The following is a 16,908-nucleotide window of genomic DNA, read 5'->3' on the forward strand; positions in this document are numbered from 1 at the left end:
CTCACTAAACAGAGAACATCTCTGGTCCTCCCTACTGCCTCTGATCTGGTGGACTCACTAAACAGATAACATCCCTGGTCATCCCTATTGTCTCTGATCTGGTGGACTCACTAAACAGAGAACATCTCTGGTCCTCCCTACTGCCTCTGATCTGGTGGACTCACTAAACAGAGAACATCTCTGGTCCTCCCTACTGCCTCTGATCTGGTGGACTCTCTAAACAGAGAACATCTCTGGTCCTCCCTACTGCCTCTGATCTGGTGGACTCTCTAAACAGAGAACATCTCTGGTCATCCCTACTGCCTCTGATCTGGTGGACTCACTAATCAAGAGAACATCCCTGGTCCTCCCTACTGCCTCTGATCTGGTGGACTCACTAAACAGAGAACATCTCTGGTCCTCCCTACTGCCTCTGATCTGGTGGACTCACTAAACAGAGAACATCTCTGGTCCTCCCTACTGCCTCTGATCTGGTGGACTCACTAAACAGAGAACATCTCTGGTCATCCCTACTGCCTCTGATCTGGTGGACTCACTAATCAAGATAACATCCCTGGTCCTCCCTACTGCCTCTGATCTGGTGGACTCACTAAACAGATAACATCCCTGGTCATCCCTACTGCCTCTGATCTGGCGGACTCACTAAACAGAGAACATCTCTGGTCCTCCCTACTGCCTCTGATCTGGTGGACTCACTAAACAGATAACATCTCTGGTCCTCCCTACTGCCTCTGATCTGGTGGACTCACTAAACAGAGAACATCTCTGGTCCTCCCTACTGCCTCTGATCTGGTGGACTCACTAAACAGAGAACATCTCTGGTCCTCCCTACTGCCTCTGATCTGGTGGACTCACTAAACAGAGAACATCTCTGGTCCTCCCTACTCCCTCTGATCTGGTGGACTCACTAAACAGAGAACATCTCTGGTCCTCCCTACTGCCTCTGATCTGGCGGACTCTCTAAACAGAGAACATCTCTGGTCATCCCTACTGCCTCTGATCTGGTGGACTCTCTAAACAGAGGACATCCCTGGTCCTCCCTACTGCCTCTGATCTGGTGGACTCACTAAACAGATAACATCCCTGGTCATCCCTACTGCCTCTGATCTGGCGGACTCACTAAACAGATAACATCTCTGGTCCTCCCTACTGCCTCTGATCTGGCGGACTCTCTAAACAGAGAACATCTCTGGTCATCCCTACTGCCTCTGATCTGGCGGACTCTCTAAACAAGAGAACATCTCTGGTCCTCCCTACTGCCTCTGATCTGGTGGACTCACTAAACGGAGAACATCCCTGGTCCTCCCTACTGCCTCTGATCTGGTGGACTCATTAAACAGAACATCCCTGGTCATCCCTACTGCCTCTGATCTGGTGGACTCTCTAAACAGAGGACATCCCTGGTCCTCCCTACTGCCTCTGATCTGGTGGACTCACTAAACAGAGAACATCTCTGGTCCTCCCTACTGCCTCTGATCTGGTGGACTCACTAAACAGAGAACATCCCTGGTCCTCCCTACTGCCACTGATCTGGTGGACTCACTAAACAGAGAACATCTCTGGTCCTCCCTACTGCCTCTGATCTGGTGGACTCACTAAACAGAGAACATCCCTGGTCCTCCCTACTGCCACTGATCTGGTGGACTCTCTAAACAGAGAACATCTCTTGTCATCCCTACTGCCTCTGATCTGGTGGACTCACTAAACAGAGAACATCTCTTGTCATCCCTACTGCCTCTGATCTGGTGGACTCTCTAAACAGAGAACATCTCTTGTCATCCCTACTGCCTCTGATCTGGCGGACTCACTTAACACAAATGCTTCGTTTGTGAATTATGTCTGAGTGTTGGAGTGAGCCCCTGGCTATCCGTGTTATAAAAAACAACACAGTTGTGCCATCTGGTTTGCTTAATTTCAGGAATTTGAAATTATTCATACTTTTACTATTGATACTTAAGTATATTTACAAACAAATACTTTTACTCCAGTAGTATTTTAATGGGTGACTTTCACTTTTACTTGAGTCATTTTCTATTGAGGTTTCATTACTTTCACTCAGTATGACAGTTAGGTACATTTTCCACCACTGGATGTATGTCCTCGTGATTTCCTCCATACCCCAGTCCTCCCATCAGCATGAAACAGCAGGAACAGGGATTCATCAGACCAGGCAGTATGTTTCCAATTTTCTAGTGTCCAGTGTTTCCATTCCTTATATAGTATATTTTAGCAATTACTTTTAATACATAAGTATATTTACAACCAAATACTTTTACTCCAGTAGTATTTTACTGGGTGACTTTTACTCAAGTAGTATTTTACTGGGTGACTTTCACTTTTACTTGAGTCATTTTCTATTGAGGTTTCATTACTTTCACTCAGTCTGACAGTTTGGTACTTTTTCCACCACTGGATGTATGTCCTCGTGGTTTCCTCCATACCCCAGTCCTCCCATCAGCATGAAACAGCAGGAACCAGGGTTCATCAGACCAGGCAGTATGCTTCCAATTTTCCAGTGTTTTCATTCCTTAGCCCATTGCAACCGCAGTTTCTTGTTTTTTGCTGAAAGCTATTGAGGATCCATAATAAATACACAAAAACTACATCATTAACGATCATAGCGTTCAGCTGGTCAGTCTATGTCATGGAAAGAACAGGTGTCCTTAATGTTTTGTACACTCAGTGTATGTTGTGTCTACTAGCTCATTCCCACAGAAAACTGCAGAGTGAAGCAGTACCACCCAGTCAACCACTCCATTGTGAGATGCCTCACAGAGGATATTCAACCTTAAGGGCAAATCCAAGGTCAGCTCAATATCTTTACAGTAGAAGCTAACAAAACTCACCAAAACCGACAAGGTGCACACTGATCAGTAAAGTAAAGAGAGGCTAACATTCTATAAACGCCCCCTTTCCTCTGCACACTTCTCTCACAGTGAGAAACAATAGGATTACAATAGAGTGTTCTACACTTTCTTTATTTGAGCCAATTCAACGTTGCCAATTACTTAATGAGATGAGAATTAAGTGGCGTGATTAATCTTAGCTGGTCTGAGAGAACTGATGAGGCTTCTCTCCTTTATGTATACATTGGTGTCTTTTTAAATGGCCCAGTCTGTAGAATATATTATCACAGTCAGTGAAGTGATAAGGCTTCTCTTAAGTGTGTATCTGTTGGTGTGTTTTTACATTGCCCAGGCTTCTCTCCTGTGTGTGTTCTCTGATGAACTTTTAGCCCAGTTGATGTTGTGAAGCATTTAACAAAATCAGAGCAAGAGTCAGGCTTCTCTCCTGTGTGTTCTTTGATTAACTTTTAGCTCAGCTGTTGTTTTAAAACATTTTCTAGTCAGATCAGTGGTACGGCCTATTTCCTTTATGTTTACGTTGGTGTCTTCTTAACTGGCCCATTCGAGAGAGACCCTTTCCACAGTCAGAGCAGGAGTAAGGCTTCTCTCCTGTGTGTGTTCTCTGATGAACTTTTAGCCCAGTTGATGTTGTGAAGAATTTTACACAATCAGAGCAGGAGTAAGGCTTCTCTCCTGTGTGTTTTCTCTGATGAACTTTTAGCCCAGTTGATGTTGTGAAGCATTTTTCACAATCAGAGCAAGAGTAAGGCTTCTCTCCTTTGTGTGTTCTCTGATGAACTTTTAGCTCAGTTGATGTTGTGAAGCATTTTACACAGTCAGAGCAGGAATAAGGCTTCTCTCCCGTATGTACATGTCGGTGTCTTTTTAAGTGACCCAGTACAGAGAAACTCTTTCCACATTCAGAGCAGGAGTAAGGCTTCTCTCCTGTGTGTATATGTGTATGTCGTTTTAAATGGCTCAGTAGAGAGAAACTCGTTCCACAGTCAGAGCAGGAGTATGGCTTTTCTCCTGTGTGTATATGTGCATGTCGTTTTAAGTGGCTCAGTAGAGAGAAACTCACAGCACAGTCAGAGCAGAAGTAAGGCTTCTCTCCTGTATGGGTTCTCTTATGAACTTTTAGCCTAGATGATGTTGTGAAGCATTTTACACAATCAGAGCAGGAGTAAGGCTTCTCTCCTGTATGTGTTCTCTGATGAACTTTTAGCCCAGTTGATGTTGTGAAGCATTTAACACAATCGGAGCAGGAGTAAGGCTTCTCACCTGTATGTATACGTTCATGTGCTTTCAAGTGTTCCAGTACAGAGAAACTCTTTCCACAGTCAGAGCAGGAGTAAGGCTTCTCTCCCGTGTGTATACGTTCATGGTGTTTTAAGGTGCCTAGTTGAGAGAAACTCTTTCCACAATCAGAGCAGGAGTAAGGCTTCTCTCCTGTGTGTGTTCTCTGGTGAACTTTTAGCTCAGTTGATGTTGTGAAGCATTTTACACAGTCAGAGCAGGAATACGGCTTCTCTCCTGTAAGCACTCTCTGATGAACTGTCAGAGCCTTTGATGTTGTGAAATTCTTCCTACTGTCAGTACAGGAATACCGATTCTCTATTGTGTGTATTTTTAGGTGTATTTTTAGCTTTGATAGAAATGGGAAAATCTCCTCACAATGTGGGCAGTGGTGAGACCTCTTAGCTCTGTGATCTTCCTGCTGTTGCTCTCTGGATGTAGAGAATGTCTCAACGTGGTCTCCTGTATGAACAACATCAGAAGAACCAGTCAGTTGATGTGATATACATGTCAATCACATGTATTTATGTAGCCCTTATTACATCAGAAGTTGTCACAAAGATCTTTACAGTAACCCAGCCTCAATCCCCAAAGAGCAAGCAATGCAGATGTAGATGCAAAGTGGTCACACAAAAAACTCCCTAGCAAGCAGGAACCTAGGAAGAAACGTAGAGAGGAACCATGCTAAAAGAGGTGGCCAGTCCTCTTCTGCTGTACCAGGTGACATATTTATTCATATCAATAGGCTGTACAAAACAAAAGAGAATAAAACCTTTCTTAAAGTCGTTAAAATTATGAGTCACATCATCTTCCACTCACTATCACAAGGGTTGGTAACAAGGCTGTATCACATGATTGGAAGTCCCATAGGGCAGTGCACAATTGGCCCAGCATCGTCCGGGTTTGGCAGGATGTAGGATGTCAATGTAAATAATAAATAAATGTACATTTAAAAAATTAAAATAAATTCAATCATAGAACTTTAAAAACACCAGCAGTTTGTCTACTTCACTTCTTCAGTCTCCTATCTGATCACTCCAGATAGCCCAGTGAATAAAACAAATGCTGGCAATAATGGTGTTAAACCATGCAAGTCTCAGTAGCATGAAATAACATCTACCTTCTCATTGAAACAGTTCATCGTGAAACAGTTCTACTGCACATTTTCAAGCACAGTGGGAAGTTGGAATGAATAACAAACTTGGATAGATAGAACCTGTTCTTACCATGAGAAACACATTTCCCAATCTTCCAGTCTTCCAGCTTCACTGATGCCATCTCTGGATCCTGCAGTGCAAACTGGGCTCCACTGTCACAATCAAGACCCAGTGAATGTAGGTTTGGACATAGTGTGGAAGGAGAGGGGCAGGCTGGGTTTGTCCTCACAATTGATGTTACCGGCCTCAGACTTAATTCTAGTCGTCCTGAGGTAACAATGTGAAACAGACACAAAAAGTTCATTGTCTTGACAGTTCTGGCACTTTCTTTATTCTCAATTAAAATATATTCTATTTCTTCTTGTTCAATTATCAAATTCAGTGCCTTACTTGGACTGAAATAGGTGTATGTACTCATTATGGGTGCCAGTACTGTTATTATTCAGATACACAATACTGTTGAGCTATTTTTCTATAAGAGGAACATGAGCTGAAGCAGTAGAACATTGAGGTGCTGGTCCTCAGCTCCAGTGAGCTCCTGTCCATCTCATTTCAATAGGTCAGGTAGGTAAGCATTGACAACAAAACATGAATTAATTCAAATTAGACAAAAGTACACGCTACACAACGTAACTAAACTTAACCTATAGTAGATTTCTTGAATTTACATAACTTAATGAATGACTCAAAACAGTTTTCTGTTCCCAAAACTAAAATCTGTTATGAACAGAGTGGACTAATATTTGTAAACATTACCCTTTGCAGAAGTTTTTTTTTAAATTGCATTGTTTGGAAGGAATGCAAAGGTGAATTATTTATTATTAAGTTATTGCACACGAGCACTTCAGAGCTCAAGAAATGTGCAGATGTGTCCTAGAAATCAGGTGCAGTCCATGAGGAGGAGATACACTGCAGTACTTAATGCAGCTGGTGGCCACTTTTGATTTTGACCCCCCCACCCCCTTTTGTTCAGGGACACATTATTCAATTTCTGTTAATCACGTCTGTGGAACTTGTTCACTTTATGTCTCAGTTGTTGAATCTTATGTTCATACAAAAATGTACACATGTTAAGTTTGCTGAAAATAAATGCCTGCCCATACCATAACCCCACCGCCACCATGGGGCACTCTGTTCACAAAGTTGACATCAACGTTAACTTGTTATTTATTTGTCTGGTTGGTATATGTTTTTGTCTGTCTTTGTGTTGGGGGGGGGGGGAATAAAACAATCAATTGTATTTCTGTAATTGTTGATTGTCCTACTAGGAACAAATAAAATACAAATTTAAAGAATGAATGATGGAGGCCACTGTGTTCTTGGGGACCTTCAACACTTCAAGGGGCTCCCGAGTGGCGCAGCGGTCTAAGGCACTGCATCTCAGTGCTAGAGACTTCACTACAAACCCTGGTTTGATTCTCGGCTGTATCACAACCGGCTGTGATTGGGAGTCCCATAGGGCGGCGCACAATTGGCCCAGCGTAGTCCGGGCCGTTATTGTAAAAAATAATTTGTTCTTAACCGACTTGCCTAGTTAAATAAAGGTTACGGACACACACACCAAAAAGTTATTTTGTTGACATTTACATATGTCCCCATTACCAGTACAACATAATCAAAACCTAGTTATTTCACTTACTTGCTGTGCTGTTTCGTTCATTTGTTCAGTCGTTTCATTCTCAACCAGGATTTCTATGGAACGCCGTTTGGGTCTTTGCGTGTCGAAAAATATACATGTCAAATAACACTTTTTGACGTGTCAAATAAGCTTGTTGACCAATCAGGACCTGAATATGACTTCCCGTCACATATTAATTTTACACGTTTACTTAGTTATTACACATTGATTACACTCTCACTTGTATTTCATATGTCAACGATTCATCACTACATATGCTATGATGCTAGTTGTCTCGTACACCTACAGTGCTGGTCATTAAAAAAAAGCTAATGGATGCAAACAATGTTCTTCCCCAAAAACATAGCAAACCGACATAATCTGTTTCAGTTGCTAGCCACAATAGTGGACTTTGGCATAATTCTACTATTTGTATTCATTGGCATCACTGTAAATGACATACTTTTATTTTGAAGACCAACGGCAAATTCCACTTTTGTGCCTAATTGTGGCTAGCTTATTGTGGCTAGCTTCACAACACATAACCCGGTCCAGTCGAGCCTCACTAGCCAGATGAAGCTAGTTGGCTGCTTATAACGGAAACTTTCGGCAACAGGGTTAAGTAGCTGGCTAGCTATTTATTTTCATGAACTGAAGTTCATTTTCAATAGGCGAACATCAAGTGGCAACCTAGCTAATACTTACAATGATTCCTAAATCATTGCTAAGAATAATTAAAATTACTGCAGTTTCTACTGGTCATTGGCTGGTTGTATTTGTGCTAGCTAAGGTACCAGGCTAAAGCTAGCTACCCCAAAAGTTGCGTTCGAACAAATGATGCTTTATTACCAACGTGGTATTGTAAATACATAGTTCGTGGCCGGTGTTTGCTTGTTTGCAGACCTTTTTTTGTACAGCTTTGACAGTGCAACTGTGTCTTTTTTGACACGCAAAGACCCAAACGGCGTTCCATAGTATGTATGTCGTGAAGCTAATAGCAGTGACAATATTACTGTGTAACTCCGGTAGGGCAACATCGGAAAATTAGCGCACTTGGTTGTGTTGACCGGTGCTTGACCAGTCGGCGAAAGCCAACATCACCCACCGCAGATAACGGTTGATTGTCAAGGGCAATGAATTCCATTATCTTGGCTTTAATGGATTTCGCCTTTGTTTCACTGAAATGTCCTTACTCTTTCAAATGACTGCTCGATCCACACAGCAGACATAGTGGGCTAAGTTAGGAATGCTGTGTTGTAGCGCAAAATTTCACGTGAGTTCATTACGTCCTGTACCTACGTTATATAGGTTGGAGGCAGGGCTTTCTCCTATAGATCTCTATTTTTGTGGAATGGTCTGCCTACCCATGTGAGAGACTTGCAGACTCGGTCTCAACCTTTAAGTCTTTACTGAAGACTCATCTCTTCAGTAGGTCATATGAATGAGTGTAGTCTGGCCCAGGACTGTGAAGGTGAACCGCCCTTGCCCTGGCCGGTTTCCCTCTCTCCACAGGGATTCTCTGCCTCTAACCTCTAACTCTAATTACAGGGGCTGAGTCACTGGCTTACTGGTGCTCTTCCATGCCATCCTTAGGAGGGGTGCATTACTTGAGTGTGTTGAGTCGCTGATGTGGTCTTCCTGTCTGGGTTGGCGTCCCCCCTTGGGTTGTGCCGTGGCGGAGATCTTTGTGAGCTATACTCGACCTTGTCTCAGGATGGTAAGTTGGTGGTTGATATCCCTCTAGGGGTGTGGGGGCTGTGCTTTCGGCAATGTGGGTGGTTATATCCTGCCTGTTTGGCCCTGTCCGGGGGTATCATCGGGTGGGGCCACAGTGTCTCCTGACCCCTGTCTCAGCCTCCAGTATTTATGCTGCAGTAGTTTATGTGTCGGGGGCTAGGGTCAGTCTGTTATATCTAGAGTGTTTCTCCTGTCTTATCCGGTGTCCTGTGTGAACTTAAGTATGCTCTCTCTAATTCCCTCTTTCTTTCTCTCTCTCGGAGGACCTGAGCCCTAGGACCATGCCTCGGAAATACCTGGCATGATGACTTCTTGCTGTCCCCAGTCCACCTGGCCGTGCTGCTGCTCCAGTTTAGTTTCAACTGTTCAACTGCCTGCGGTTCAACTGCGGCTATGGAACCCTGACCTGTTCACCGGACATGCTACCTTCCCAGACCTGCTGTTTTCAACTCTCTAGAGACAACAGGAGCAGTAGAGATACTTTCAATTATCGGCTATGAAAAGCCAACTGACATTTAGTCCTGAGGTGCTGACTTGTTGCACCCTCGACAACTACTGTGATTATTATTATTTGACCATGCTGGTCATTTATGAACATTTGAACATCTTGGCCATGTTCTGTTATAATCTCCACCCGGCACAGCCAGAAGAGGACTGGCCACCCCTCATAGCCTGGTTCCTCTCTAGGTTTCTTCCTTGGTAATGGCCTTTCTAGGGAGTTTTTCCTAGCCACCGTGCTTCTACACCTGCATTGCTTGCTGTTTGGGGTTTTAGGCTGAGTTTCTGTACAGTACTTTGATATATTAGCTGATGTAAGGAGGGCTATATAAATACATTTGTATGCACGTGTAACAGTATAACTTTAGACCGTCCCCTCGCCCATACCCGGGCGCGAACCAGGGACCCTCTGCACACATCAACAACTGACACCCACGAAGCATCGTTACCCATCGCTCCACAAAAGCGATGGGTTCCCCTTGCAGAGCAAGGGGAACTACTACTTCAAGGTCTCAGAGCAAGTGACGTCACCGATTGAAACGCTATTTAGCGCGCACCGCTAACTAAGCTAGCCGTTTCACATCCGTTACACACGTCAGCTTTGACATCGGTTTTGCACATCGGCGTTAAACTACACATCCGATATGTTCACCGATATATCTTGCATCCCTAGGCAGTAGCATGAAATAACATCTACCTTCTCATAGAAACAGTTCATCATGAAACAGTTCTACAGCAACCTTTCATGCACAGTGGGAAGTTGGAATGAAAAACACAAACTTAGAACCTGCTCTTACCATGAGAAACAGATTTCCCAATCTTCTCCTCCACTTCTTCATTTTTAATGTTGGCATTCAGTTCCAGTGTTTGACTGCAGTCTTCCAGCTTCACTGATGCCATCTCTGGATCCTGCAGTGCAAAATGGGCTCCACTGTCACAATCAGGACCCAGTGACTGTAGGTTTGGACTCAGTGTGGAAGGAGAGAGTGTCGTGGAAATATTCAGTCAATGTCTTTCCAGCCTTGGCACAAACTTTTTTATACAGTTTTCCTCCTTACCTCACACACATAGTAACTCCTCTTTATGTTAATGTTTCATCCCCTCTGGCATTTACCCACCCTTATCTTATTGCCTTGCACTAATTTTAGCTTGGTTTCACATTAGGGCATAGATTCCATTTGTGGCGTAACCATAGCAACAGTAAATATTAGGCCATAGCATTGGTACAAAAATAAACAGACACGCCCACTCCCAAGACAGGTGCATGTAGGGCATTTGTGGTGTAACCATAGCAACAGTAAATATTAGGCCATAGCAATGGTACAAAAATAAACAGACATGCCCACTCCCAAGACAGGTGCATGTTTAATGGTGCCTAATGACCTAGACACATATAGAGTGCACTTATTCTGCTGACTACTCTAAGATGTATAATGTGCACACATTTACTGGAAAATTCCCAATAAGAGGCAGGCTGGGGTCTGTCCTCACTGTTGATGTTACCAGCCCCAGACTTAATCTGAGTCGGCCTGTAGTAATAAAGAGAAACGAACACAAAAGTTACTCTTGACAGTTCTGGCACTTTCTTTATTCTTTAAAAATATTGTTTATATTTAGGTGCAGGAGCTCCACAACACAGTTAAGCTAATATTCTATAAGAGGAACATGAGCTCAAACAGTAGAAATTTGAGGTGACGGTACTCAGCTCCAGTGAGCTCCTGTCCAAGTCAAGAACTGATCTCATTTCAATAGATCTGGTAACTAAGCATTGACAAAACATTAATTAATTCACACTAGACAAAGTATACACTTTATATTAGGCTACACAACTGTTAATGCACTTAATCTATAGTAGATTTCCTGAATTCACATAAATGCATAAATTACAACAACAAAAACATTTAGTACAAGGTATGTTTTAGGCAGCACTATGTACTATTTTCCTGAATAACCTTGTCTTCACTGTATTATTAAAATCAAAAACCAATAGCATTTCCATTCACACCATAGTAACATTTACAGATAGACAGAAACAACTGAATGTCTCTGAATATTAGTACACATGTAGAAAACTGATAATCATTACATTTAGCTTCAAAACAGTAGTGCAACCGTGAAATTCTCTGCTCCACCCTCAGTGCCGACACTGAAGTGTGTTGACGCAGACCTGATAGGAGCCGCCATTTTACACAAAACCAAAAACGACATGTAAAACGAACCCAGAAATCTCAAAGAAATGTATCCTTTATGAAATTACCTTGACGAAATGATATACATCCACTCAGACTAACACAAACTATCTAACTATGGCCTTTTTTTGCCTTTACCTCCCTTCTCACCTCATTTGCTCACATCCTATATAGACTTGTTTATACTGTATTATTGACTGTATGTTTGTTTTACTCCATGTGTAACTCTGTGTCGTTGTATGTGTCGAACTGCTTTGCTTTATCTTGGCCAGGTCGCAATTGTAAATGAGAACTTGTTCTCAACTAGCCTACCTGGTTAAATAAAGGTGTTCTCAACAAGCCTACCTGGTTAAATAAAGGTGTTCTCAACTAGCCTACCTGGTTAAATAAAGGTGTTCTCAACTTGCCTATTTAACCTGGTTAAATAAAGGTGAAATAAATAAACTTGTAAAAAAGTGATCAAGTTCACTCACGCGGTTTGACCCAAAAATAGCACAAAAAAAACTTTAACAAACGTGATAATACCTTGACGTATTTGTTACCTAGCATGTTATGACATGTTCTTTCGATCTTAAAACGTGCTATTACATACCAGTAGTAATATATTTGAAACGGAAACAGAAGTTTCGTCTCGACTGCACAATTCTGGCGTATCCTGAAGAATGATGCGCGCATGCGCGGAGCTTCCTGGAAGAAAAGCCAACAACTAATCAAATCAAATCAAATCAAATTTGATTAATTTCACCCTGGCTCTGCCATGTCTTGCAGAGTATTCTTAAAATATTCAGACCCCTTTTTTTACACATTTTGTTACTTTACAGCCTTATTCTAAAATTGATAAAATATGCAGACAATACCCCATAATGACAAAGCGAAAACAGGTTTTTGGACCTTTTTCCAAATGTATAAAAAATATAAAACAGAAATACCTTATGTACATAATTATTCAGACACTTTGCTATGAGACTCGAAATTGAACTCAGGTGCATCCTGTTCCATTGATCATCCTTGAGATCATTCTACAACTTGATTGGAGTCCACCTGTGGTAAATTCAATTCCTTGGACAAAAACCAAGACATGAGGTCGAATGAATTGTCCGTATAGACCCCCAGAGACAGGATTGTGTCAGCGCAGATCTGGGGAAGTGTGCCAAAACATTTCTGCAGCATTGAAGGTCCCCAGTAACACAGTGGCTTCCATCATTCTTAAAGAAGTTTAGAACCACCAAGATTCTTCCTAGAGCTGGCCACTCGGCCAAACTCAGCAATCGGGGGAGAAGGGCCTTGGTCAGGGAGGTGACCAAGAACCCGATTGTCAGTCTGACAGAGCTCCAGAGTTCCTCTTGAGATGGGAGACCCTTCCAGAAGGACAACCATCGCTGCAGCACTCCACCATTCAGGCCTTTATGGTAGAGTGGCCAGACGGAAGCCACTCCACAGTAAATGGTCACATCACAGTACGCTTGGAGTTTGCCAAAAGGCACCTAAAGGACAAGATTCTCTGGTCTGATGAAACCAAGATTAAACTCTATGGCCTGAATGCTGTGGGGATGTTTTTCAGTGGCAGCGACTGGGAGACTGGTCAGGATTGAGGGAAACATCCTCTCAAGCTCTGTTAGGTTAGATGGGGAGTGTCGCTGCACAGTTATTTTCAGGTCTCTCCAGAGTTGTTCAACACCCCCCCCCCCCCCCCCCTATATTTCACATTAGGACCACACCAAATTATTTTCCCAATTTCCTTTGTGTCATCACAACTTTTGGAGATATTTACACCAAATTATTTTGTGGTAAAAAAAATACATATATATTATGGAAAAAAAAGTTGTAGATATATATTAATTAAGTTAGATCTATAATAGTTTTTTAAAACATACAAGTAGGAAAGCCTTAAGATAAATAATAACTTGTTTAGAGAGAAACATTTGGGGAAAAAATTGTAAAGTTGTAATATGGTGGATGAGTGTGTTGGGGGCAACTCGCCCTACTTGGGGGTAACTAACCCCTGGGCTAAATGGTATAGACGTTGTGCAATCTCAATGTACATTCGGGTTCTTTCATAAATTTGCTCGGGCTATCCACACCGATTTCAGAGTTATCTACCCTGATTTTTCTCATCTGAGTGTACCAGAACGCAGAATAATGAATTTACGAGCGCTCAACACTCGTTGAATATGGCCGGTGTCAGTAAACGCAAAAAAAGCGTCATTAAATTGTTGCCAGCAGCACAGTTACAGTCACCAACGCTCTGGATAACATGAAAACTGCTTAACTAGCTCTGCTAGGGCGAGTCAAATGGTCAGAGTGGTCTCATTTGAGTCTGGAAGTAGCTAGCAAGCTAGCCAATGTTAGTTTGGGTGTTTGAATGCTGTTGTAAGGTCAGAGTGCTCAAATCAACCCTATTCCTCAGCCCGAGTGTCTAATGTGCGCTCTGAATTTACAAACGGACAATCTGACAATGCTCTGAATTTTGGAGCACACTCTGGCACTCCAGATTGAATTTAAGAACACACCCAGGCACTCCAGGTTGAATTTAAGAACACACCCAGGCACTCCAGATTGAATTTAAGAACACACCCAGGCACTCCAGGTTGAATTTAAGAACACACCCAGGCACTCCAGATTGAATTTAAGAACACACCCAGGCACTCCAGATTGAATTTAAGAACACACCCAGGCACTCCAGGTTGAATTTAAGAACACACCCAGGCCCTCCAGGTTGAATTTAAGAACACACCCAGGCACTCCAGATTGAATTTAAGAACACACCCAGGCACTCCAGATTGAATTTAAGAACACACCCAGGCACTCCAGATTGAATTTAAGAGCACACCCTGGCACTCCAGGTTGAATTTAAGAACACACCCAGGCACTCCAGATTTAATTTAAGAACACACCCAAAGTCGTAAAATGTCTAACTAGTAATTTGTTACGCTATAACTAGCTAGACATGTGAAGAGCTAGTACGCTCAACTGAGAGCATACTGTTCATTTACAGTATACTAAAATGAACTAATAGTATGTAGCATACACTCATTAAGTATGTAGTATACAGTATGTTAGTATTCGAACACAGTTAATGACACAGTTAGTACTAGTTTATTCTAACTTGCTGGCTAGCAACTTCACTAGCAGTAAATGCTAGCTCGTCAGCAAAAGCTGCTAGGAGTGCTAGTTAACAACCTTCCTTCCAGATCGTCTGAGGTAAAATACATTAAAAAGATACCGTAGCTTAATTGCAGTTGTAAATGTTTGCACTAGTGACTGACCGCTTTAGAGTTAACGTTACTTCATAGCCTTGTAGATATTTTACACAGCATTTTATGTCATGTAGCTAGATAGCTAGCTAAGCGTTTGAGAGAGCTTTTAAATTGGCATCTCTCCCCCTATTTCAGTAGGGACTAGATTAGGTCTGAGCAGTGCAGGAGGTGGGCTCATGAGTGCTCCAATTTTACTGGGGATCGCTTTATTTTTGACCTTTATACAAATTAGAATTGTGCAATAGCAGAGCATAAGAGAGTCGCCACATCAATGTTACACTGAATTAATTAGTTACGTTATTGTTGTAAAATGTTGTATTCCAGTGTTCTTTAACGTTCTTTTACATTCCAATTTGTTTCATGAATTTAAAACAACTATTAAAAACCTTTTGCTCCTGAATGTCTTTTTAAAGACTGCTGGGATTTTAAATATTCAAATAATATTTAGTGCAATTGTACATCATGGATTGTATGGAAAAGGATCCACAAATAAAGTACAATGAAAATGAATGTGCAGGTAGTGCTGATATTAATGGTGACATGTGCAACACCATTTCCACCCCCACATATTTTATTAAAATAATTAAAAGAAGACAACTAGACTTAGCTTTGAAGTATTACTTACCAAATAATTTCTAAATAAAACTGATAAACTAGATTAACACACCTGTGTGAAACCCTATGCCATAATCTTCTACCAGGGTAACTGTAGCCATTAATTTCCCTTTACAGTTTACTCACCTAAGCGTGACCTTAATCTACATACCATTTTTTCCCCCAAACGTTGCTTTTTTTATGTCAGCAATTCCCCCATTGTACCCTTACTTGTGACAATGTAGGACTACTGAAATCATTTGTAACACATCATTTTTTCACATCAGTTTGTCTAAGGTGCAAGCATGCTTCCCATTCGAAAGAGTTTGGAAGAATTATGTGCATATATTATGATGCCATTTTGTGACCTATGTTTGTAAACACAGAAAGGGGTCTATGGCGTCTCAAAGTGGACATACAGCTGCCGACTTTTTTCTCTTTTTTTAAGCAAAGGTCTTTTAAGGGAGTATGAGAGCACACTCGTTAGGTTCGCCTAGCCTCCTTAAGATAATGTTTATTTATAGCACATGCTTAGAGCAAATCCATCTCTAACTAAATGAAACTCCAATGAAACTCCAATTAAAGGGATAGTTCATTAAAATGACAAATGTACACATTGGTTTCATCACCCTGTATACAATCCCAAATAATGTACACGTCAACAGTGAAGTTCTGAAGATGGAGGACTTTCAGTACAGCCGTGTTCCCCAATCCTGGTCCCAAAGGGGTGTACATGTGTGTTTTTGCCCTCGCACTCACATACCTTATTCAATTCAAAGGCTTGAGTTGCTTAGTTGAATCCAGTGTGTGAGTGTTAGGGGCAAAAAAAAAAAAAAAACGCACCTCTTTGGTCCCCTGCACCAGGATTAAGAAACACTGCAGTACAGATCAAAAAGTGTGATGATGCAATTATCATTTTGCTCATTTGCGTATCATTTGCATCATCACACTTTTTCCTCAGTACTGAAAGTGCTCTATCTTGAAAACTTGATTGCTAACAGGAAACATGCAACATTTTTGGCATTGTAATAACAATGGACTAATGAAGGAAATACAAAGATTTCATTTTTTTAAACACCCCTTTCATAGCACCTACCAGTCCATTAAAAGAGTAGTTCACTATTTGAAGGCCTGTATGTAAGATTACTAGGTTTGTATTCAGGGGACTAGGTATGTACTCAAGATTCGATGGTTTGTACTCAGGAGATTAATGTTTGATTTTAGCAGCGCCATTCTTCCACCTTCATGTCATTGTGCTGTGGTTCTTCAATGTTTTCCAGATTTTTTTTGGGAGGGGGGGTTGTTGATTTTTTTTATATATTTTTTACATTTTGAACACTGGCTTCCTAAAATGCTGTGGTGCTTACTAACACAATAGGAAAGGTTGTGGTAGACGTGGGCCATCACAGGAGAGTTCACAGCTCTTTCACTCTGAACATTCATATTAATGACTCACCCTCAAATGGACCATCAATACCACAGTTCTACAAGACTATTTACATAACCAAACTGCGTTTCGACAGCCTGATGCTCAATATAGTACTGGGGATACAGTATATTAAACTCTAACAATGGGGTTTATGAAAGGGTTTGCAAGATGGAAGGCCACCTCAGTTCAAGAATGAATGTTCCATGTAGTGTCACTATTGTTTGGTCACCTCACCAGACCTCCATTTTGGTTTCTCCCTGTTTGACTATTCTATCTTCTATCCTTAT

General features: G+C 41.7%; 1 protein-coding gene and 1 long non-coding RNA gene across 2 annotated transcripts in view; both read left to right on the top strand.

The window, feature by feature from the left end:
• Positions 1-16,908, top strand: part of LOC118965192 (gastrula zinc finger protein XlCGF28.1-like) — a 115,935-nt gene that overhangs the window by 67,628 nt on the left and 31,399 nt on the right. The window lies entirely within an intron of this gene.
• On the top strand, positions 7,448-9,165 carry LOC118965197. The gene is made up of 3 exons (XR_005052463.1): positions 7,448-7,534; positions 8,466-8,634; positions 8,918-9,165. It is a non-coding gene; the product is annotated as an uncharacterized LOC118965197 (long non-coding RNA).

Source organism: Oncorhynchus mykiss, chromosome 7 (genome assembly GCF_013265735.2).
Source record: "Oncorhynchus mykiss isolate Arlee chromosome 7, USDA_OmykA_1.1, whole genome shotgun sequence".
Classification (NCBI taxonomy): Eukaryota; Metazoa; Chordata; class Actinopteri; order Salmoniformes; family Salmonidae; genus Oncorhynchus; species Oncorhynchus mykiss.